This window comes from Onychomys torridus, chromosome 5, assembly GCF_903995425.1.
Source record: "Onychomys torridus chromosome 5, mOncTor1.1, whole genome shotgun sequence".
Taxonomy (NCBI): domain Eukaryota; kingdom Metazoa; phylum Chordata; class Mammalia; order Rodentia; family Cricetidae; genus Onychomys; species Onychomys torridus.
In genome coordinates this window covers 70953472-70978676 of record NC_050447.1, presented here as the reverse complement: position 1 = coordinate 70978676, position 25205 = coordinate 70953472, and the positions used below count along the sequence as shown (strand labels likewise).

General features: G+C 41.4%; 1 protein-coding gene and 1 pseudogene across 3 annotated transcripts in view; one reads left to right on the top strand and one right to left on the bottom strand.

The window, feature by feature from the left end:
• Frmd4a (FERM domain containing 4A) overlaps positions 1-25205 on the top strand; it is a 579710-nt gene that overhangs the window by 18446 nt on the left and 536059 nt on the right. The window lies entirely within an intron of this gene.
• On the bottom strand, positions 14430-16562 carry LOC118583874 (annotated as a pseudogene).

The window sequence follows — 25205 nt, the reverse complement described above, 5'->3', positions numbered from 1 at the left end:
TCAGGACTCTTAAGGGAGTACTGTGAATGAGGACTGGTTCTTGGGAGGCACAGATATGGGTTTCCTTCAGTGTGCCTGTAACACCAGCCCTAGTGAGACCAATTCCCTGGTGTTCTCTAGAGCTTGCTGAGAAAGATGAGGGGTAGGGTGGTGGGAGGAATTGAAAATGAATGCTACTAGACACCCCAGCTGATAGAGGCTTCCCAGTCTCTACTCCTTATTTCTGAAAGTCCCCTAGTAGGGCAGACTGACTGTCTTTCAAGTTATCACCTTGGAAAGGGACTACTTCTGGGTCTTCCCTCTAGTTTTCTTTTGTGGTTAGCAAATAAGAGAGGTGTTCAAGTGGGAGGGAGGGGGTTCCTCCTTGGAATAGATGTAAAGCATTGTTCCCAGTGTGTCTGTAAGATAAGACAGAGATTATGCTCATGTTCTTTTTCTAGCTTATTTCTGGAGGGTGTGATCCCTGACTGTGGACATTCATCTTGATTCACTGATTGGTCTTCCTGCAAAGCTCTGCCCCTTTATGATGTGTTGATTTCTTCCACGAATATTTTCTCTGATTCATCCTTGGACTCAAATTAGGAGTTTTCTAATGTCTAATGTGTTCCTGGTGACATGGAATGCCCAAAAAAAATGTAGGAAAGAGAAGTATGAGAAGTCAGACATCAAGAATCAAAAGAAAGAAAAGCAAAGACAAGAGAGAAAGAAGGAAGAAAGGAAGGAAGGAAGGAAGGAAGGAAGGAAGGGAAGGAAGGAAGGAAAGAAATGAAAAGAAAAGAAAAGAAAAGAAAAAGAAAAGAAAAGAAAAATGAAAGAAATCATTTAAGACCAGTTAAAAGGAATTTGGACAGGAGACTCTGGGTTTGCAGTTGGTATTCATCAATAGCGCAATTTGACCATCAATAGACTCTGAAAGGCTCATCCAAAATGGCTGTACTTAACTGTAGCTGAAGGATTAGAAGTGAACCTCTGATGAAGACTCCTCTTTTGTTTAAAAGACTGAGCTTCAGCTACTGGGAGTTGGTTTTTCCCTTCCTCGTTTGAAGCACCGTTTGTCTGTTGGCAGTGTGTGCATACTAACAGCACAAAGAGTGGAAACATCTGCCTTTGAGCAATATGGTCTGCTTTTAAGTATTTTCTGTTTTCTTGGGCCCTGTGTCAGATAGAGGAGTACAATCTTCCTGGAATCCAAAATAAATACCTTTATACAGTTTCAAATTTCCGAAATTCTCTTATCAACTGTTCCCCTTTCCCTCACGTCTGAGTCCCTTCCTCACCATATAGATATTTCTATAAGTTGAGTTTCAGATACATAAAATAAACTAACTCTTTTGGTCAGTGGATAAATCATGTCACATTTTCAAGAGCTAGAGAAAGGTGAGGTGCACTATAGACACCTCAGCTCAAGCAGAGCCTCATTGGCTGGTTATTGAGTCATGACTCTTCTCCTCATCTTTTCTTGCAGCAAGTACAGTCTCCTCACAGTGGCATTGGATTGAATTGTGGCCTTAAATGTCAGACCGGAACTCTTGGCTGTAGACCCAGAATTGGACACATTGGCTCAATGTCCTCTCTGCTTGGTCAGCAGTTTGTGTGAAAATATGAGATTTACCTGATTTCTATGTTTGGGTCCTGTGTGTATCATTCTATGGGCTTCTCAGTAAACTCATTTTCTCACAAGGATAGAGCTGCTGACTTGGGTATGTTGGAGTAAGATATTTTTCACTTCCTTCTCTTTTTCAAATCGATCTTGATTGATGATACATGTCCTTGAGTCAACCATTGCTTCAGAGAACACCCAGAATGGCACAGCTAGCAACATAAGAGGATGGAAAATGTGGTTGTAGATAATGAGATGAGGAGATGCTACCTAGAGATGCCAAGAATGAAATTATACATTTTACCAATACTACTTCCCCCAAGATCATGATCATAAGGGAAATGATATCCAATCAAAGCCAAATGGATACCATTTACCCTCCAATGGTGGAAATGCCCATGGAACAAAAGCCTCCAAAAAACAGCAAGGGGCTAGAGACTATGTGGGAAAGCTGGGGCCATTGTGCCCTGATGATGAGAATGTTAAATGGTGCAACTATAGTGGGAAAAAGCATGCCAGGTCCTTTCAAAACCTTAAAAATAGAATCATTTTAAGATCCAACAATTCTCCTTCTGGAATTGAAAGTGCATCTTAGGAGCTTCTTGTACACCATCTTCATAACAGCATTTCAATAATAGTCAAAAGGTGGAAGCAGTCCAAGCTTCCATCAGTGGTGAGTGGATAAACTTGTGGCAGGTACACACAATGAAATATTGTTCAGCCTTAAAAAGGAAAGAAATTTGATATACACCATAATATGAACAGTCCTTGAGGACATTATGCTATGTGAAATGATCTACTCACAAAAAATGCAAATATTATATGGTTCTACTTATATAAGGTACACATGATAATAAAATTCAGAGAGAAAGTAGGATGGTGGCTGTAGGGGCCAGAAGTTCTTGGGGTTAGGAAACCTGATCTCTCCACTTCCTACTTGTAAGTCTTAAATTACCTTAGCTACACTAGATGCCTGTGCCATTCTATTAAACATGGGAGATAGGGGCCTTTGGAGGAAACTTTTGAAAATGTCACCAATACCACTTTTGTTACTGGGTGGCTCTGTGGTTGGGCACAGACACTGACATTTTACAAGGGCTCTCAGGAGGATTCTATGGTGACTCATTTGGGAAAATTTGGGTACTATGGATTTGGCCCCATTTGAATAATATAATTTTGGGGGAACTATGGACTTGGCCATATTTGAATAATGGAATTACCACTAAAAAAATCTTTATTTATAGCATCTAGCTCCCCTATTCCTTCAAGATCAAAGCCATCTTTCTGAAGGATCTTGCCTAGTGTTGCTCTTGAGAGTCCCTATATTTAGATTCAAAGCTTAACTGTAGGGCTTCTTGCTGACCCTGATGACCCTGTTCTGTTCCATGAAGGTCTTTAAGAAGTACTGCCTGATGCATTCTATCTATTTGTCTCTATCTATCTATCTATCTATCTATCTATCTATCTATCTATCAATATATATACATATATATATTTATATATATCAATATACATACATATATATATATATATATGAGAGAGAGAGAAATATCAAGAACCCCTTTCCAGTGTGATAAAGTCTCAACAGTGTCCTGTTTGAATGTCTACCCAAGCCAGGATTTATATGTTTTAACAACTTCTGAACTTAGCATTTCAATTATTCTACCTCATTTGGTCACTGGAATGACATCAGCTTTTGACTTTAGAGACCGAAGAGCTGGGAGTACCTTTATCTTGGCACTCTCTTGTGGATGATAATGATGATAATGACAATACTTTGTAAGAAAAGATTATGTGCTAGACACAATTCTAGGATGTTCATATGTATTGATGACATAAACCTCTTAGAATCTGTAAGATAAGCCCTGCTATTGTCTCATATTTTGCACTGGAAGAAACTAAAGCATTGAGAAGTTCAGCAGCTTGCTCAAGGTCCATCTCTATGCAGAAGGAGAATTCAGTCTGAATATCGAGCCCATGCTCATAACTCTCAGGCTATATGGGGACAAAGTTCCTCTGACAAAAGTGTAACGACCTCAGTCAGTACATTATACAGTGACAATAGCCTTTCCATATAGCTCTCTGAATCCAGATGAATTCTCTAGAACACAGGAATTTGGTCTTAAACTTGTGCTTTTCCATCAGCCAGTTGGTTTTAGAATACGACAGTATGCACAGAGCCACCTAAGGAAGCTCAGTGTGAACATTAGTGCAGTTTTTATTTGCTATTTGACCACTTACTCCATACATGTCTGCATTTGGATTCCTGCCCTTCTCTAGGTTTGAGAGCTAATAGAACATGATCCAAAGTTCCAGTAATAATCACATCCTTGAATCAGTTGTTGGACGATGCCCTCAGTAAAGAAAACATTCTTATGAAATCTGTCATGTCTGGAGATCATCTCCCCATTGCCAAGGGATGTTATTCTCTCCCTGCCCAGCACCTACCTGTCACAGGCTTTAGCTTTACTGCCTTTCATTACAGAGGGCATTCTGCCTCCTTGCATTGAGATATCCTCTTGTTTCGTAGCATGATTAACTCTACATTCCTCTCCTTCATGGTAATTCACACTGTTTTACATTGATGGCCTTTGTGGATGTCATTCAAATGCTGATCTGCATCACTAGATTACACAGCCTCGTGAGGACAGGATCTGAGTCTGTCTTGGCCACCACGGTAGGTTGGCAATTAGCCTAGTTCTTGGCTTGTAGAACTATCATAGGAAATGAATAAAGATAGAATAGGTCTTAGAATTAAAAAGAAACAAAACTGTACAGAGTCCCTGTCCACGTGTATGACACTGGGTAAGCAAATATGGGGCAGAATGTCTGTGTGATGCATATAGCAGAGCCCAGAGAAGTCATGCTCACTTTAGTCCATCATAGTCCTAAGCTGGTTCTCCTGTGTAATTGAAAATAGACTGGTACAATAAAGTAATTCATTTTCACATATGAGTTACCTGGAAAAACCTGGCTCTTGATGAAACCTAGCAAGGACTTTGAACCCAATATTTTCTGCTTAGGAAATGTAGTCTACTTGGAATGGAGAAAACAGAACTACTGGAATTTTATCCATTCACTTAGGGTGCACAGATGGTGTTTTTCAATGGGTTCTGAGGTAAGTGTGTTCCTTGAGAAATTATCCTTCAGGTTTGTCTTTGTGTATTCTTCTTTTCATATCTTCTCCTCATCATTGCCTCTTTGTGCTGCATGTAGCCAAAAGAAAGCCCACCTACCCTGTGATGACATTGTTCCCTTGCTCCTCAATACCCACCCCCAACACACACACTTCCTCCTCCCTTGTCTTAGCTTAGGCAAAGTACACTTTATTGAATTCTTCTAATCTTTCCTGACAGATCAATTCTTCTGGGCTCTTAATTATTCATGTGGCTCTCCCTTGAATTTCCTTCAGGCTACTGGCTCTTTTGAGGCAGTCGGCTAGCTTGTCTGAGGCAGCTCATTTATTTCCCAGGAGGAGGGCATCTGTGCTCAGGCCAGAACCCTAAAGAGGGCAGATGTGGAGGTGGGGGGAGTGGATGGCTGAGGATGTAGGGAAGGTAAGGCATCCTGCAGGGAGAGGAGTTAGAAGGTCTTGTTTTAAAATCTGGTTCTCCCATTTCATAGTCTTCAGACTCTGGCAAAGTTAGTCAACTTCTTTAGCCATGTCAATTCTAAATGAAGGTGCAAAAAGGGGTGTGTCATTAATTGTTCAGGTCTTCACAAATATTAAGTAGTATAGTGTCACAAGTGGTCCTTTTTTGGAAACCTTTAGTAGTCTTGTGAGCAGCAAGCTTTCCTTCCTCAAGCATATAGCCTTTCACACAATAGCTTCTCCAGGGCTGGCCATATGCCACTAAATCAGTTTAGTCCTTTGAGATAAGTAAGGTTTTACAGCCAGAACACACTCAGAACAGAGCAAAGTTTTCATAAAAATTCAGAAAGAAGTCATCCATTAGAATAGAATAGTATGGTGATATATTGTGTACTCAAATAAACTTGCATGAGGATCAGAGGACAGAGTCAGCCACTAGACTAGACATTGAGGTCAGGCAGTGGTGGCATGCACCCTTAATCCTATCACTTTGGAGGCAGAGATCCATCTGAATCTCGGTGAGTTCAAGGCTACACTGGAAACAGAACCAGACAGTACTTTAATCCCAGTACTGGGAAGCACATATGCCTTTAATCCCAGGAAGTGATGTCTGGGCAGAGAAAGGTATATAAGGTGTGAGGAGACAGGAACTCACTCTCTTTAGACTGAGGATAAGCACAAGAAGCTTGTCTTATTTCTAGATTATAGAATTAGCCTGGCAATTCTCATCTCTCATCAAATAGCTATTCTCCAAGACTGTCCCAGACAGAACACTAGCTATCTTATGACTAGGAAAAGGACTGAATCTTGGGCAATATGGGACCTTTAGTTACCCTGCAATGAACTGCCTTTCCTCTAGTTCTGTAACTGCACCATACAGTTAAAACACAGACACCATTTTATTCTGGGATAATGCCATGGTCACCTCTTTCTTTAATCTGGAACCTGAAGCTGTTCCCGAGATGGTTTCCTTTACTGTCCCAGGCTCATCTGCATGTCCTCCTCCCACACACATGACTCCTAACAGCAGCTCCCTGTCCTCTGTTGTGTCCCATCACACACAGACCTTTGTGCTATTGCTTCCTGCCTACTAGTGTTCAGATGTACTTTGACCTACAAATTCTATTAGCACAAATCCAGCCAACTACCAAACAACTAGCCAAAAGTCAGAGAGGAATCTCAAGGCACAGGTGCCTTGCAGACAGATTTAGTGGTTGCTAGATTGAAAAAAAAAAGTCTTAATGATACCCTGTGAACATCTACATGTGAAGCTGGAAATACAACCCTGTGGTAGAATGCCTGCCTTCCATGTATAAGGCTCTACATTCAATCCCTATCATTGAGTGGGGGACAAAACCACATGGAAGAGTGGGCAATGGTGGACTTACATTCTCCTGTGGTCAAGTGGCTGCTGCCCTCATTCAGAGCACTGGGTGCCCATTCAGCACAGAGTTCACCCCATACAGATACTGAAGGCCAGTTGCAAGTTTCTTTCTGTTTTTCTTTCTATGGAGAAAATAGCCCTCTCTATCAAAGTCTATCAAAACTGAGAATATGAAAGCTAAACCAAGGAGATCCAGTGACTGTCCCTGTGCCACTGATGTCTGGTACTTATCTGATTCATTTAGGCATCTGAACATTGGGAGTAATGGCATAATACATAAGTTGGCAAGCTCTTTCTGTAAAGGATTAAGTAGTAAATGTGTACAGTATTGGGTTATCTTTGCAACTGCTCAACCTTATCTCTGTAGTGTGAAAACAACCTTTGATAATGAGTAAGCAGAAGTGTGTTCCAATAAAACTTCATTCATAACGGTAAGGTTTTGGGCTGCATTTGGCTTCAGGATATCTCAAATCCCCATCTAGTCCATGTCTTTCAATTTATAGATGGTGAAATGCATGGAGTACATCAGTTGTTAATTTGTCACAGAAGTGATGCTATGATCTCAACCTTTCAGGGGTGGAGAGATGGCTCAACAGTTAAGAGCACTGGTTGTTCTTCTAGGGGACTCAGACTCAAATCACAGCACCCATATGGTGGCTCACACCTAACACCCTCTTCTGGCCTTCACAGGCACTGCATGAATGTGGTACACAGCCATACATGCTGGGAGAACACGCATCTTCGTAAAATAAACATCACCAATAATGTATTTAAAAAGGTTATCAATTCACAAAAGCCCTGTACAAATTCCAGCACTTCATGTTCCCATTCATTTTCACCTCAGGCTCTACAAGCCCTTTCCCCTCCAATTCCCAGGAGCATAACCTGAATCCATTCACCAGGCACTCACTCAATCATACATTGTATAGTATATCTTACCTCTACTGCTAGATTAAAAGTCCTCACCTTATATGTTTTTTAACAGTACCCCCACAGCACTACAAAAAAGTATTCTACATAAAGTAGGTACTTTTAGCCTAAGCAAATATTTAGAAATAGATGGGGAATACAAGATATTTGGAGTAGGTACTTTCTAGAGGGTGTGGGGTGGGTGGAAGGCATTGGAGACAGCCATTGTCCACCTCCCAATTTAGCTTTTCTGTGCTAACTCTAGGAAAGTGTCAGCCATAACTCCTGGCATGGAAATATCTCTTATCCTCTAACTCCAGTCATCATATTTTGACTTCACTGCTGGACCAGACTCCTGCAGCTTCTGTCCCTGCTCTGTCAGATTCAGGCGTAGCATTAAAATGAAAGGAATAAGTAATATGGCAGAGCATAGAAGATGCTTGTACCCTCTTTCATTTTAATAGTCATGTGTCTTAGAATTACTGTATCCAACACATTTGATACAATTATTATTTTCTAATTTGGAAGGCTGAGTTATACACATGTTCTTCCTTTATATAATATTTACCTTTTTTAAGAGAAAAAATATTTTTTTAAAGCCAACTGAAAAGCTTCTATGTAGATCTGGTATTTTCTGTTTATAGTAGAGAAGTAGTTGGTGGGAGATTAGAAAATAGGTTTTGTCACATGGTCTATCTCCATTCAGCAGTTCCTGGATGGCTGTAGCACTGTGATTGGAAGCATTGTGAAGCTGTGTGCAGGCTCAGTGAGCTCAGTAATTGGTAAGCAATGTCTTTTGTGGTACAAAAGAAAGTAATGGAACAGGCAGTGGTGGCACACACCTTTCATTCCAGGACTCGGGAGGCAGAGTCAGACAGATCTTTGTGAGCTTGAGGCCAGCCTGGTATACAGAGCGAGATCTAGGACAGGCACCAAAACTATACAGAGAAACCCTGTCTTGAAAAACCAAAATTAATAATAATAATAACAATAATAATAATAACAACAATAATAATGGGACTCGTAGGCTATGTACTTCCAGTTATTAATTTAGAAAGATACAAGGATTGTGGGATAGTGGGGAATTGTAATAAGTTGTATTAGCTTTGTTTCCCTGTATGACTCCTCCTTGGCAGAATAGTGAAGACAAAGATGTGAGGATGATGGTGATCTGACGGTAAAGATGCCCAACAGTGGACTGGGGATGAGTGGAGCTGTACACACTTAAGATGTGAATGAGGAGGTAGACAGTTACTCAGGGATGAGTCAACTTTGGGCATGAACACTCATTGGTTTTACTTGAGCAGTTTTGTAAGGATCCAGAGGTACTGTTACCTTTCACTGGTGTGCCTGAGATCCTCTGGGTATTGTCGATGACCCTACCACCCTGAATGCCCCTGATCTCTCTGAATGTTACCTGTATTGTAAGGAGGTAGAGTTGGTTGATACTGCGAGCAGATTAGAAGCAGGTAATGAAGATATGTTGCTATCACATAATAGCACTGACCGCTAACCTATGAAGAAAAATAATTTATTTCTTCTAGTTCTGGTGAGAAGTCCAAGATTGATGGGCTGCATCTGCTGTGTTCTCTTGCTGCATCCCATAGTAAGACAGAGCAAGAATGCCAGCACAAGTATCTCTCCTGTTCTGAGGAGGTCATTAATGCCACAATGAGGAGGGAGAGCATCCTTGCGACCTTATCTAACCCTAATGGCTTCCCAAAGACCCTAGCTCCAAATACCATCAATGTAGAGATTTGAGGATTTATAGTAAACTTGGAGGAGGGCACATTCAAACCACAGAGAGGCTGCAGTGCAGCTCAGTGGTAGCATGCTTAGCCAGCATGAGATCCCTACTTCTAGCTCTATGGGTTGGAGAGAGAGAAAGAGATAGGGGAAAGAGGAAGATAGACACCAGTGCTCAGAAGGCATCCAAATGGGTCAGAGAGATGGCTCAGCAGGTTAAGTACTTGCTGCACAAATGTAAGGACTTAAGATCAGATCTCCAGCACACATATGAAAGGGCAGGTGTGACATTGTGGCCCAGGAATCCCAGCACTGGGAAGCAGAAACAGGCAGATCTCACAGGAGCTTGTCGGCCAGGCAATCTATAGTCAAATAGCAAAAATTCTTTCACAAAAGGTGTTCTTAGGTGAGGACAGCTCAAAGATGTCACTATGTCTCCCAGGAGGTCATTTGGCTCATTTGTTATAAGCCAGTTTTAAACTGTTACATCCCATCTTCTGCCGCTGTTTTCAATAAAATAAAGCTATTTTGGAAGCTGACCATATTCAGTTTGGGCATGTCTTGGTATGTGTATACAGATCTTTCTCATTAAGTGTTCTCTCTCTCTCTCTCTCTCTCTCTCTCCCTCCCTCCCTCCCTCCCTTCCCCCCCTCTTTCTCCCCCTCCCCAGAGTACATGACTTTTCAGCTAGGCCAGAGACCAGCAATCCAGCAAACTTTCCTCTCTATAATCCCCCAACCTCTAATATTGGGGTAACAGGCACACACAGCTATGGCTGATGCTGTATGAGATTGTTGAAGATCTGAACTCAGGCCCTCAGGCTTTCCCAGCATTCTTACCTACTGACCCGCCTCCACAGCTCTTTTTATTTTTATTTTTTTAAATTCTGTGTAATGGAAATGGGGAGGTAGTTGCCTGATGGAACATTTGCTTAGGATGTGCAAGAATCTGTGTTTGACTTCACATATTACACCCCCAAAAGGTGAATGAACCAAGAATTCTGTATTGCTATCTACCCCGCTCACCTGTACTCTTTCTGGAAGGGCATTGGCCCTCCAAAGTCCCTGCCATAGCCAGATTTGGTAGACTTGGCCCATTCCCATGTCTTGGTACCTGACACCACTGGATAAAGGCTAGTTCAAGGCATAGACAGTGCCTTTGTGCTTGACGAGAAAGTTCCTGCCCTGGGAGATGAGAGCTGAGTCTACTAGAGACTGGAGCATTAAGCTGAAGTAGTTGCTGAAATGGAAAGTTCAGGAAATACAAGGACCAGAATCACCACAGTAGGCTTCTTTTTTGAATCCAAAAGAACAAAACAAAACAAAAATCAATCTATATTTTCTCTTGAATTTCAGTTCCTTAATCACTTTTTATTAAATTGGAGTAAATTGGATCTTTAGTGTTAGTTGAATATTTTGACAGTTTTAGAGGAAAAAAATCCTCCCTATACATCAAGATTCCACAGTGACATGATGGTAGAATCATGGGAAACTCCCCCATCTTCCTCGTGCCATAGAAAGATTCATCTTTATTCCTTCCCCTTTGTGCAAACCCATTCAAAGACCAGAGTTTGTAGAGCTGAATTCTCTTTGGCATCAGTATTTTAGGAAGAGAGGGAATCTCACCACTAAAAGCACTCTATCTGTATCAAACTTGTTTCTGCATCTGCTAAAAAGCTGGGAATTCTAGCTTGACGCCTCAAGGAAGTCATCAGCGTAGACTGCAGATCCGCAGGAAACCTGCTGAGTGATGCAGAGGGCAGACACTATGCAAATGTAAGACCCAATCATAGCCGCCCTCGGCACACCTGAGCCCACTGTAACCTTCCAGTGGCCTTCTCGGGAATCAGATGAGAGCCGATATTTAATAAAGCGTGTGGTTTTGAGAAGAGCACAGCAGCGAATCTTACTGCGTGGATTTAGGCTTTGGTGACCCTTCTCTGCTGTTATAAACAGTGTCAGCAAGTTAATGGGATGCGAGAATACGCTTGCTCTTGTGGAGAAAGAAACGCTTTATGTCTTTATTGGGCTTTGGTTGTTGTTATGAGTAGTACAAACCTCCATTTTCACTGGTTCGTTCCTTTGGATCTGGTTGAATTGGAGTTCATTTCTGTTGCGATCATGATGCCAATATGAAGGGTCAGTGAACTATGTACAGGTTGCAATAGTGTGTAGAAATATTGCACTCAGCGCAAATCCACAGGCCTGGCCTTATTATTTCATCTGCCTCCAGCCATGTGGACATGGAGGACACTTAATGTTTGTTAGCTTGTCTATTTTATTAGTCCATGTGAGGCCATGAGGATCTCTGGCCTGTAGAGCCCTGACTTCTGGCATCACTAATGGCTTAAAGCAAAGATATAAAAATTTCTTTTATTAGAAAGTGGAAATTATACCCTGGCCACAAAAGAGTATATCAAATATATGTGCAGCTTAAGGAAAAATACAGTAAGTACCAGTGTACCTGCCATTCTGCCAAGAACCAATATTAGTAGCACACAGTGGTTATCCCTGCCTTACATCACCTCCTTTGTCCTACCCAAAGCTAAAATAGCTTCCTAAGGAGGTTGATGTTAGCCTGTGTCTTGTGTTAATTGAACCTTTACTTTTCTTTCTTATATTTTATAAACTCTATTAAACACCACACACCAAAATTAGCTAGACTTAAAGTCTATACATCTCAATGAATTTCTATACAGTTAGAATAGCCATTCTGAAGCTATGGAGCTCCACATTGGATTCTGTGCTTTCATTATCAAATATATCTTCACATACTTACCCACCACCAAAGATGAAAACTCAATGACAGAGTTAGAACTAGATAAACAGTTAGCTCTATATCCCTTTTATGACCCAGGCCCATTATCTGCATTCAGTGCTTGCTCATCCCCTAGTCTATCCTGGTCTCTTTTCTCTATATTATACTGAACCATTTTTTGGGGGTAGCTGTAGCCATCTCCAAATAATGTACTTGATATTGCCTAGTTGTAGAATTGTGTGTGTGTGTAGTGTGTGTGTGTGTGTGTGTGTGTGTGTGTGTGTGTGTGTGTGTGCGTGCCCTTCCTTTTCTTCTTTATCTCTGTGTGTGTTTGTGTACATGACATGTGTACATTTCATTAAGAGGACAGAGGGCAACCTTGGTGTCATTTCTCATGCACTGCCTACCTTACTTTTCATTTCTTTCAGACAAGTTCTTTCACTGCCCTAGAACCTGCCAAGTAGTCTATATCAGCTGAGTGGTGAGCTCCAGGGATTCGTCTGCCTCCCTAGCCTGGGGTTGCTAGTGTGCACAACCATACCTGGCCTTTCTAATGTGGGCTTTGAGGATCAAACTTAGGTCCTCAGACTTGTAAAATAAACACTTTACTGGCTGAAAAATCTCCTCTCCTTTGTACTGACAGCAACATTCAGTTGTGAATGTGCCATAATCCATTCACTCTCCTGTAGATGCACATCCAGGCTGTTTGCAGAATTTTACCAGTAGGACCATGCTGATGGAACACTCTTGAATGTGTTTCCTGGTAGCTAAGAGCATGAGTTTCTGTAGGGTTCACACTAAAGAATAGGATTGTCTGATTTTAGCCACTGAGGCATGCTGCTGGGTTGACAGACGTTGCAGTTTAACCAGTAGTGGATAGGCAGTACTCAGTTTTGCTTGTACTTTTAGTTTCTCATATCTTTATTCAAACTTAGACTTGCCACCCTGATAATGTGAAAGGATTATCTAACTTTAAGGGCTAGATAATTTTCATCACTTGCCTAATTATCAGTAAATAGGGTGTTTGGTTCATAGGATTATTTTCACATAATGCAGTTCTTATCTTTTTTCATTTTCCTATCTCGTGTCTTTTTCTTATTAATTTGATTGGTTTGCTGCATACTTGTGATTCTTACATTCTGTTAGTTGTAAACGTAACACTTAGTGGCTTGTATCTTCACTCCTCTCAACACCAGGTCTTCATCTAGCTAGAGTCAAACTCACACGTCTTTTCTTCATGGACTATACCGCCATGTGTTGTTTAATGTAGTCAACATAATGGTGAACTTTACTCCTTCTAAAGGTTTCCTCACTTTCCCTGTTGGATTTAATAAAACCCTCCTGACTTATTTTTATGTATGGGTGAGAGAGGGAGGCTACTTACTTTCTTTCATGTGTAAAGTCCACATTGTGAATGAATTGTCTCTCTTCCCACTCTCTCTGTGTCCTCTGTGATCAATCAAAGCTCTATATGCCATGTAAGGATTTAGGAGAACTCTATTCCACTAGCCCATGTCCTCCACCTATGCCAATATAGCCTAAATACTGTCAAGTATGATGTCTGTAGGACACCTCTTCTTCTATATTGCTCTTTAGGATTATCTCAATTGTCACTGTACCTTTATGTTTCCAAATATCTTATTTGAGATCTTTAATTTAAATATATATCAGGCTTGAGAAAATGACATTTTTCACTATTGGACTCTTAGTTACAAACTATTTAGTTATTTATTTAGCCAACTGATGTCTTTCATTGATATTTCTTACTTTCCCCATTAAGCCCCTACATGTATTTAGATTTGTTCCTGTGACATATGTATGCATCAGTATCTTCCATTTGAGTGGTGGAAAAGGTAGCTTTGATATACAGCCTTTAAAACTCACTGAATTTTATAAGTTATTAAAATTAATCCTTTAAACTGCCTATTAACAGTGCAGAGTTCTTTTGACTTCTGTATCACTGTGGTCACTGCTTTTGGTCATTTGGTCATTTTTTTAAGTTTAAAATTTCACATATACATATACATGTACATTATTGTTTTGTAACATATTTGTTCATATGTAATCTTACTTTGCTCACAGTGACCTCTAGTAAGGAGTAATGATGGTAGCATGCTTAGCTTGTTCCCACTTTTAAATGGAACTCTCATATTTTTCCTTTAAATGTGTTATTTTCTAAATGTCTTTATGTACTAATGTTTTGTTCATTTAATATGATAAGGAAATACCCTTCTATTCCTAATCCACTAGGCTATTGTATCATGAATGGATGTTGTATTTTGTTAAATTATTATTATTAGCTTATACGTCCAAAGAAAGTCAGAAGACTTTTATACTTTAAGCTACTAATGAAGGAACTTTTCCTGTTAAGTCAACTCTACATACCTGATAGAAAACCAAGGCAATGTGGTGGGGAGCCTTAAATATTTTCACATTAATTTATTTGTGTATACATGTGTATGTATGCAGTAGTGCTTCTAACCACTAACATGGGATACCTCTCTAATTATTTGTGTCTTTTTTAAAAAAGTTTTTCATCATCAATTTTGTCTTTCATTGTACATTCTTTCACATCATTGATTATTTATTCTTAAGCATTTTATTCTTTTTGATATTGTTAGTAACAGGACCATTTTCTTAATTTCCTTTTCAGATAGTTCATTGTTAATGTGCATAAATATAAATGACCTTTGTACATTGGTTCTGTATTTTTAATTTGTTCATTTTTTATTAATTCTAAGAGATTTTATTGGTGGAATATTTAATATATGCATATATACATATGATCACATTATCTGCAAAAAAGGCTAATTTCACTTCTTCCTTTCTGATATGGGTGCTGGTCTTTTGGCTTGCCTAATGCCACTGGCTCACATTACTAACCTTGTCTGTTGTCCTTGTTCTTAGGTGAAATCCATTTAGTTTTTGACAGTGAATATGGTGTCAGCTGTGGGCTTTTCTTATATAAACTTTATTATACTTAGATAAGTTCCTTATACACTTAGTGTTGTCAAAAGCAGTTCACAGAATTAGAAGAAAAAAATTGAAAACTGTGTCCTGGTTTCATTCAAACCACATCTGTATGCTCCAGGACTGAGGACCCACATTGAAGTAGTATTTGGCAATTTCTATTGGAAGTAATGTAGGATGTATCATATGACTTCCTCATGATAAAGTTGGACTGCAAGCTTCCTTATTCCTACCCTTTTAACCAGCCCAGGTCACTCTCACATTTCTCAGAAAAAATAATGGCAATGAAAGTGCTGTAGTCTTTGGTAGAACCCTGGTCCTCCTGGCCCGCACCAGGCAGTTGCACACTCTGCTGCTTTGACAATGTGGTAATGCACACTGACTTCCCATGCAGCTTGTGCCTGTCCAGGTGGTTCAGGGCCACCTGGGCCTGGCTGCCATCTGCTATCTGCACCAATGTGTTCTCCTTGGTGAACAAGTGCTTCACCCACTGCATGTCATCACAGATGTAGAGAAGAAGAAAGAGGCATTCAAGTGTGACTCCTTCAGGATTCAGGTTATTGACCAGCAGGATGAATTCCGAGGGCCAGCCATGCCTAGGATGGCAATTCAGACTGCTGTGGCTTCAGCTGCTGCACAGAGGATAGCCAGAGGGGCCTGCTCTCTGTGGATGTTAGGAACAGAAAGGCAGAAGGCTGCACCCATGGTTAGGTCCAACATCCCTGTCTCTAGAGGGCAGCCTAGGGTGAGTGGAGTGTCTGCTCTTGTCACGGTATTTGACATTGTGGCTGGTGAGTTTGCAGAAGTAGATGTGCAATGTGCAACAGCCTTTGTAGTTGTCCTGGTCATCCAGTGACAGGTAGGCATGCTGAGTGCTCTCAGATCAGCATGCTGCAACAGCACCTGGAACTGGTTGTTCCTGATTAATGTGACAATCTTGAGGATGGTGCTGAATTTAGAGAAAATCTGGTACAACGCATCTAGGGTCACTGGGTAGAACAGAATTTCCACAATGATCCTTGAGCACAGAGCCTGCCATGGCTGTTCCCACATCCTCAGCCTCAGCAGGGTCAATCAAAGCCATACTTCCCAACTGCACAGAGTTAATGGCCTGCACACCATCCTGAGCATGCACCTAGCTGATTGAGCTGTTGGTCCTGAGCTCTTTGAAGTTGGAGAACTGGATATAGATGGGCTGTCCACACAGCCTGGGGCCCCATTGACCATAGTAGCCGAGCATGGTGTTGGCAACCTCCTCTGCATCCATCTTGATGAAGGACTAGTTCTTTCCTTCTAGCATGAGGAGGCTGCTGACCTTCCCTAGGACAGCCCTAGAGAGATGACCTCACTCTCAGGGACATCCCTGAGCAGCTTCACATGTGAATGACTCTGGAAGGGATTCCTGCACAACTGTCTCCATTCAACTTCTCACTGTTGTTTCCAATGGCTGCAGAGGCTGAGCTGCTGTTCTTGATGACAGGCCTGACACACACCAAGAGCTTGTGGGATCCTGGCTTTGTACTTACAGCTACATCTGGGAGGATGCACACAGAGATGATCCTGGACAATGGTTGGGGCGGGGTATGGAATGGAGGTGCAGTAATCCCAAGTAGAATTTTTTAAAGGTGACTTTTAGGCTTGCTTTACATAGACAAGATGAAAGGTTTTCCGTTTTCTTCATTCTAGGGAAGGTTGAGGCTTCTAAAGAATCCATTCTCAACAATTCTGGACATCTGAGGCAGGGGTGATTCTAGCCTCTTGCTGGAAAATGCAGGTGCTGAACCTCTGCATGGCTGTGAGCTCCAGAGTTGCCAGGGAATGAAGAGTGATTGATTTCTTCTTTGCCTGCAGCTCTTTCCCCATTTTGACCCTTGTGCTTTTCCAGGCATATTATTTTTCCATGCCAGTGATTAAGAGAGAGGAGCCTGAAAATGAATTAATGCTAGTTCAAGAAATTATGCTTTTTGATAAGAAGTTATGCTTATGATGAGAAATTACCAAAAAAAAAATCAGTTAATGCTAGATCAAGAAATTGTAACGGCTGGGGGTTAATCTGCAATGCTCGCTCGGGATAGAGCTCGGCAAGACTGCCCAGGAACATGGGAGCATATTATCATTCCTGTGGTTTGAATTTCTGAGATAACCTGAAAGAGTGTTAGGTATGAACTGCATCAAAACTGAAATATTCATGCTTCCTCTTTTTGATGGAATTGAGAGTGAGCAAAAGTTTTTCAATGAATATTTGTTTTTTCTTTTCTCCCACAAATCCACTTATCAAGTAGAGGAAGAGGGAACACTCCAGTGAGAATTCCAGTGTTTCGAGAAAAAGAAAATGTGTGTGTGTGTGTGGGAGGGGGATAATTTCTGTACTTAAATCAGCCTGTGATGTCTGTGGAGACTCTTAACAGTCCTCACATCATCATGCTGCTCAGCTCTTATATTTTGGGGATGCAGGTTCTTTCATGGTTATACCACTGTATCTTTTTTAAGATTTGTTTTTATTTTTATGTAGGTTTCTATTGAGTGTCTGCCACATATATGGGTGCTCGCAGAGGCCAGAAGAGGGCACCAGAATTACATATTGGGAGCTCTTTGGTGTGGGTGCTGGGAACTGAACTCTGGTCCTCTGGAAGTAGAGGGGCAAGCATGCTTTTTATTTTTTATTTTTTTGAGCTGAGGATCAAACCCAGGGCCTTGCACTTGCTAGGCAAGCACTCTACCACTGAGCTAAATCCCCAACCCTGGGGAAGGCATTCTTAACCTGAACTGCTGAGCCATCTCTCCAGCCTCTCCCAATGATTTTCACTAGATATGGCCTAGTCATACCTGTTCAAACCCAAACGTCACCACCATTGAGGCATCTTTAAAATCTGATCCATAGACTTCCAATTAGCTGGCTCTGATCTTGAACCCCAAACTAGATGGCCTCAGAAGGAAAGCTGCTATGGAGGAATGGGAAGAACAAAGGAATTGATATGCGATAAGTGAGTTCAGTGCTGGGACCTGGAAATATTTAATGCCAGGGACTATGTATAGCTCCTACCCCAGCCTTGAGGCATGTTATACCCACTTTACAGATCATCAGGTGAGTGGACTTGCTGCTATTGGTTTCACAGGTAGTGAAATAGGGAGAGAGTGGGATTCCTGAATGTGACAGAGGCTTTCTAGCCTTCAGTGAGCTTAACCCACAAGTTAAGATGCCAAACTCATGGTTACACAGAAATTCCGATGAGTCAGTGGCCCCAGGTTCTTGTGCTGCTAATTGGAATGGGTTTCACAGAGCACAGGAAGGGTGAGGGTTTAGAAAGAAGTTTATTGTGGGTGTGTAGATGGAGGCTTAAGGTAAAGCAAGTGCAGCTCCTGTGGGACAAGAATAGGGGGCATTGAGTTGCTTTTTATAGGACTTATGACAAAATGTGGGTAGAGGCATGTTGTGATGAACTGGTCACTCCAATTGATCTATATCCTACAGGTGTCTGTGTGCCTCTCTATCCCTGGTGTCTTGATTGGAATTTTGGCTGCAGCTTCACATAGAGCCACCGGGCAGCTCTGTAAAAGGATAATAAGATAATAATAAAAAGATAGTAAGAAACCAGATGGGGAACTAGAGCGTCCTAGTACTTATGAAATTTCTGGCCCCTGGCCTGGACAAAACCAAACCCTTTCTGGCCAAGGACAAAAAGAGAGAACCCTGTCCCTAAACTGCCTAAACAGTTTGTATCTCCTGGTCTCATCACTAGAATGTTGTAGAAATGGGTGACCATCCAGTGTCCCTCTGCCTTGTCTCCTTTCTGTGATACCAAGGGCTGCAAATTGCCTTGCACATGAAATCCTGTACAACTCCACTGAGTTAGAGGGGAAGGTCACCCTAAAGCCTCCCATGGTGCAGTGGTGCACCCTTGAAGATAGTCCATTTGTTGGCATTTCCCATCCATACCATCTCTTGTGAATAACACTGACCAACATGGGCTGTACTGCTTATAGTCCTAGCGAGACTCTGAATCCAAGGGAGGGCTTTGTGTAGACAAAAGGGGAACTCAGACCCAAGACAAGCAGGCAAGGGAAGACAAGGTCCTGCTGACACATTCATCTTGGAGGGTCTGTAATAGTCTCAGCTACATGTTCTACATCTGGCCCTCACTATATCTGCAATGTTTAGCCTCAAATACTTAGGTTATGAATAACTCAAAATTAGCACATTGAAAGCATTCTTTCATTAAAGAAACAGTTAATTGTGTATCTTCTATAGATCAAACTCTGTGCTGAGTAAAGGTATGAATTTCCTAGAAGATGGTTTCCACTCTTGACTACCACCTAGTGCTGTGTTGCTGTATTACAGAGGAGGGGGTTTTGCACTCTTCTCCTCTGCGAATAAGAAAAGGAATTCCCAGGAGAAAAAGCACTGGGGAGGGGCATGTAGTAGGATGAATAGGAGTTTTCTAGGAAGGGAGGGGCAAATGATGAGTAGAGATCTATTGCTGTCACATATACACACAGCATGACTTCTTCATGAATACATTTGGTCCCTCCACTGGATGTGGTGTCTCACTTTGTTATCCCCATTCCTCAGAGACTGAGATAGGAAGATTGCCATGGATGGGTTCAATGTCATTTAGGCTACACAGTGAGTTTCAGACCAGTATGGGTTATAATATATGATCCTGTCTCAAAACAACAAAAAAAATGACCATCACTATTTATAGATATTTTTGCTGAACATCCTAATGTATTTAACCAATAACAAAACTTGGTCATTAATTTGTCTCATTGTTGTTGGTGGTATAAATTCAAGTTACCACAGTCACCTTTGATGTGCTATTAGCTTTAAGTTCCATAAGAATGGTACATTTAGTGGTAATAATAACTGTCACAGTACTGGCCACCTTAGCACCCTCAAATGGGTAGCTACTATGCCCAGCCTCTTTGGTGTTGGTGATGTATGCAACCTCATTTAAATTTTACAATAGTCCTGTCAGTTGAATCTTCCTGCCCATGCTTTTCAGTTGAGAGAATTGAAAGGGTAATACAGTGGCACACGTTGGGCTTGCCTTTACTTACCAGTTATTTGTTTGACCAACAGCAAGTCACTTAGCTAACTCAATGTCAGTTTCCTGTTCAGCAAAGTAGGAAATGATTCTAACACTTTACTTACCCATGATGTGTCAAAGGTTGAAGCAAAATGATCTGTGTTCATTCCTGGGCTCAGTGCTTAATTCCATTAGGGGTCTCAGTGAAGAAGAGACATACTTAATTTTTATTATTATCATAGGGGTTAATTTGCCTCGGCTCAGTGTTGTTTTTGTCTAACTCCAAAATCTACTTAGGTGGTATAAAAACAGAATCAATTCCTGGGCAAATTTACAGAATCAACCAAGTTATTGAAACACCATATGTTATAAATAAACAAATGAAGGTCAACCTGACACACAGTGAAAGGAATTCTTGTCATTAGGAGGCAGTGAGGAAATGGGTTGGAATACAAGAGAAAATATTCAACTGTTGAATACAAATATATGAAGCCAACTTACAAAATTACATTGTTTGGATATATATGTATATGGAAAAGAGATTAAAATGAGCTTGTAATTAGATATTCTATGTAATTTCTTTCTTTTTTTCAGTTTTCAAGTATATGCACATGGCTGTTTTTTTAATATGTGTATGCATGTGCAGGAGAGTGCATATAGAAGCCTGGGGTTGACATTGGGAAACATCCATGATCATTCTTCTACCTTACTCAATGAGGCGGAGTCTCTCAATCAAACTCAGAGCTTGCCCATATGGCTAGTCTGGCCAGACAACTTACTATGAGAATATCCTGTCTTTGCCTTTCAAGGCTGGATTTAGGAGTGAGTCTACACATATGCCCAACATTTCCGTGGTTTTCTGAGCTGAGGTCCTGTACTGGATGGTTTTATATCAACTTGACACAAGTCATCAGAGAGAAAGGAACTTCAGTTGAGAAAATGCCTCCATAAGATCCAGCTGTCCTACCTGCTCTCATCAACTATGTCTTTCCAGTTCCAAGGATCCCCTGTGACCTGTGGTCTGAGCTCTGTTGACCTGTCAGTTTGATAATTGTACTTTATTTTGCTTTTTTGTCCTAGAAGTTGCCCATAATATTTTTGAGGGGGACTTTGGTTCCTCAGTTAGCCTTGGGACTCGTAAGTAAAGACAGTCTCCTCAAAGCTGGTGCCGGGGCTGTTAGAATTATTTCCCTTCTCTGTCCCTTTCAGCCTTACTTAATCTACAGCTTCTCCATGGCTTTAGCAGAGACAGTTACTCATTTTATTAGAAGACTTGCCTGGAGACTTCTGGAAGGATGGATGACTCATAGCTGCTAGTTGATCTTGTCTGCCAGCAAGAGAGTTATCTAAGTAGACTGTAAGCTTCACCTGAAACAGTCTACTGAGTGAGTCCAACCTGTGGTCCCAGGTTCGCATGTTACCAGGGATAGTTATGATGTGGCCCAACACAAACTCATCAACTTTCTTTAAAAATTATGATTTGGGCTCCAAAAAGCCCACTACCTATGATGGGACACCTCGTGCATCCTTGAGGCAGGGGGTAGGGCTTGAGCTTGCCTTTATTGGATGTGACTCCCCATGGGAGGCCTTGCCTTCTTGTGGGGGGCAGAGTAAGGGGTAGGTTGAGGAGTAAGGTTGGGAAGGTGGGAGGAGGGAAGAGGGGGATCTTTGATTGGTGTGTAAAATGAATAAAAAAATTCTTAATAAAAAATAAAGGAAAAATATGATTTGGGGTTTTTGTAGCCTGGTCATATAATTCTTAAACATTAACTTCTAGATGATATCATTTCACAATATTAATAGGTTGAAAACATTTTGACCTGTTCCTAATATCTTGAGAAGGGAACTTCCAGGCTCTTGTGGATTTCCTTATACTTAGCTCCTCTAATTATTGATTGGCTTGCTCTGTGTCCCTTATCTGTGACAATTCATGTCAATTAGAATCAAACCAACAGAGGTTATATAGGCTCAGAACTGGACAGTTGGATTGAATAATGGCTAAGAATAGCTTACAATGGTCAGTGAATGTTTAATTGATACAGAGTTTAATCTGGAAAGCAGAGAAACTTCTAGAATGTAACTTGATGATTGTTACACAAATTGGTAAATTTGATGCTACTCATTTTGCCAAAATTGTATTCAACAACAGACTAAATATAAATTCATTTTCCCTTCCCTGGAGGCTAGGAGTCTGAGATCAGAGTGTCAGCTGGGTTGATTTTCTTCCAAGCCCCTTCCTTGTCTTCCGGAAAGCCATCCTCCTACAATTTCTTCAGATGGATTCTCTAGGCAGATATCTCTGTTCTGTTCTCTTCCTTCTTAAATGAAACCTATCAGATTGCAATAGGACCCACTTATGCACCTGTTTTTAAAGGCCTTACCTCAAATTCAGCCATGTTGTGAGGTAGGGGAGCCAAGGCATCATCATGTAAATTCTGAAGATACACAGTCAACCCCATGGCAATAATAAATGTTGTTGGGGTTGGTTTATCTGAAAGAGCAAAAATTATCAAACTTGTAACTCAATTGTTCTCAAATAATGGATGAGAGTTTGCTATGAACTTTTGTCAAAATTCACCTCCCTAGAGCCCATTAGAATCCATAGACCTGGGTGTGTTGAAATACTTCTATAGAAACAATGTGTTGGACAGGAAAAATAGAATGGACTTAATAACTTCCAGAGCAAAACCCATAGCTGTGAGTCAGTGAGCTCTGTCTGGATATGACCACTGTGTTTAATTTTGACAAACTTGTATGTACAAATATTTCTATACAAATTGATGGTGTGGTGGGCTCACCATTAGTGGGTTTAAATGAGCATGAATTTCACAGTGTGCACATCTGCAGTCAGAGGGACAAAAAGCCACATTAATAGATGGGAGAGTCACCTTGATGCTGAGCTTCCAGGAAGTTGGCCTGCTACCTCCCTGGTCTAGCTTCCTGCCACACTGACCTGCCCTTTGATCTCCCAGCCCATACTGTCCTGTTGAATGCTACTCAAGTTAGATTACAAAGTTGCTCTTTCCCACACTTTTCATTCACCATCACACCCCTCAATGTATATAGTGGAAAGAAAAGGAAATAAGAAGTCAGGAGCCCAGGGTAGATCAATGTATTCTACCACTGATGTATTCTGGTGATAGTGAACAGTCTGTATTCTGTGGAACTCAGCTTCCTCCCATTCAAGACATGTGACATGAATAAGATAGAAAGGGTACATGGTGGTTACAAACATAGGACTGAGCCAGACTGGAAGACAATGGTACCTTTAGTAAGGTCTTTCATTTTTGACCTTCAGTTTCTTTAAAGTGGGATAATTCATAGACTATCTCTCAGATAGTTTTGAGGAATGAGATCAGACATGGAATGTGAGCATGAAGTAAGGGTTTACCATGGTACTCTACCCAACTCCTACCTGCACTCTAAATTCCAAACATCCTGGCTCTGTGATTCTGTGGAGAATGTGGAAAACAGATATCATGAGCTTATGTTTTACCAAAGTTGAGAAACCCTATGGCTTCTAGGAAATCATTTGCTTTGATATAGTTATGTGAGTTTGGACACTTTCCCTAAATTCCTGGCTTAGAAACAAACCCCAGTGAAGCAGGGTTGAGGGGTGGGATCCATGGAGAATAAGTGATGAGGGCGGAAGCCTTCTGAAGGATCAATGTCATTGTTGTGAGGATGGATTAGTTATAGAGAGAGTAGGCGGCCAGAGTAGCCTGCTGTCATCCTCATATTCTCTTGCTTGACTCATGTGTGGCCTTCACAGTCAGCTATGAGGGGATGTCATAGGCCTGGTGCAGGTGTATGTTCTTGAACTTGCTAGCCTCCAGAGTTGTGAGGTATATAAATATAGTTTCCGCATGTGTGTGTATGTACATATGTATAAATGTGTATGGGATATACCAGTATGTATATTGCCCATGTGTGTTTGTGTTCATGTGTGTGAAGAACCAAACTCAATCTCAGCCATCATTCCTTAGGTGAGATAACCATCTTGTTTTCACAGACAGTTTCTCACTGGGCTTCATTTATTAGGTTAGGCTGGTGACCAACAAGTTCCAGGTGTCCACCTGTCTGTACCACTCCATTGTGGTGTGCCCCACCATCTCCAGCTTTTTTTTTTTTTTTTTTAACAAAAGTTCTGGAGGTGCAAGCTCAGATGTTCATGCTTGTGTGCCAGCTACTTTACCACCTCAGCTACCTCACCAGCCCTGAATATCTTTCCTTCATAGAGAAGCCAGTCTGGGGGATTCTGGTATTGCAACACAAAACAGATTAAGACAGTGGGCTTGGGCTGAATCTGCCTCACACTCTCTGAATACCCATGAATCAGCATGAGCAAGGTCATTGCAGTGCAGGCTAGGCCGAGTGGTGGGCACACCCTGAAAGTGTCTCTGGCTCAGTTAGCTACGTTAGAGAAAATAAATGCCTGTGTTTTCCTCAGGTGATGAGCCAAGGAAACCTAATACTGGAGAAAAAAGGAAGGAGGGTGAACATGAAGCCATAATTAAGTGGGAGAAAGAAGCCCATATATTTCTTCCTAAGCACACAAGATTAAAAAGTGAAATAGAAAAAGTAAAAAGATTGCGCTCCTCCTCTCTGAGCTCTGGTCCCTCTGTAACATTTGTCAGACCAGAAGAAATAGATTGCTTCATTAGACCAGGCCGAGCTCTGGGAGGGAAAGAACGTGCTGCCTGCTCTAAGTAACTGCAAAATGCAAGATCCCGGTCAAACTCCAGCCAGGGGCAAGTGATAGTCTTTTCCAGTGTTTGCCATAGAGCCACTGAACCCATGTCACTTCTTTGGGCTTTTGCTTCAGTTAAAAAAAAAAAAAATAGATACTAGCCTTGTGTATTCCAAGAAAGGATTCTGAAAGATAAGCTTCTAGTAGGGTGGGGTAGATGGCTTAGTTGGTGAAATGCTTTTGGTTCCCCAAACCATCTCACACACACACACACACACACACACACACACACACACACACACACACACACATGCCAGCTGTGGTAGCATGCACGTATGATGCCAGCACTAGGAACCAGAGACGGGTGGGCCCCGGGGTTTGTGGGTTATGGTCTGAATGTGAAGTATCTCCTGTTGGCTGATGTGTTTGAAGAGTCACTCCTCAGCTGGTTGTGCTGTCTGGGGAACAGCAATAAGGCCTGCCAGCTCTGGTTCCTGCTTGAGCTTTCTGCTCCCTGATCTGCCCAGATC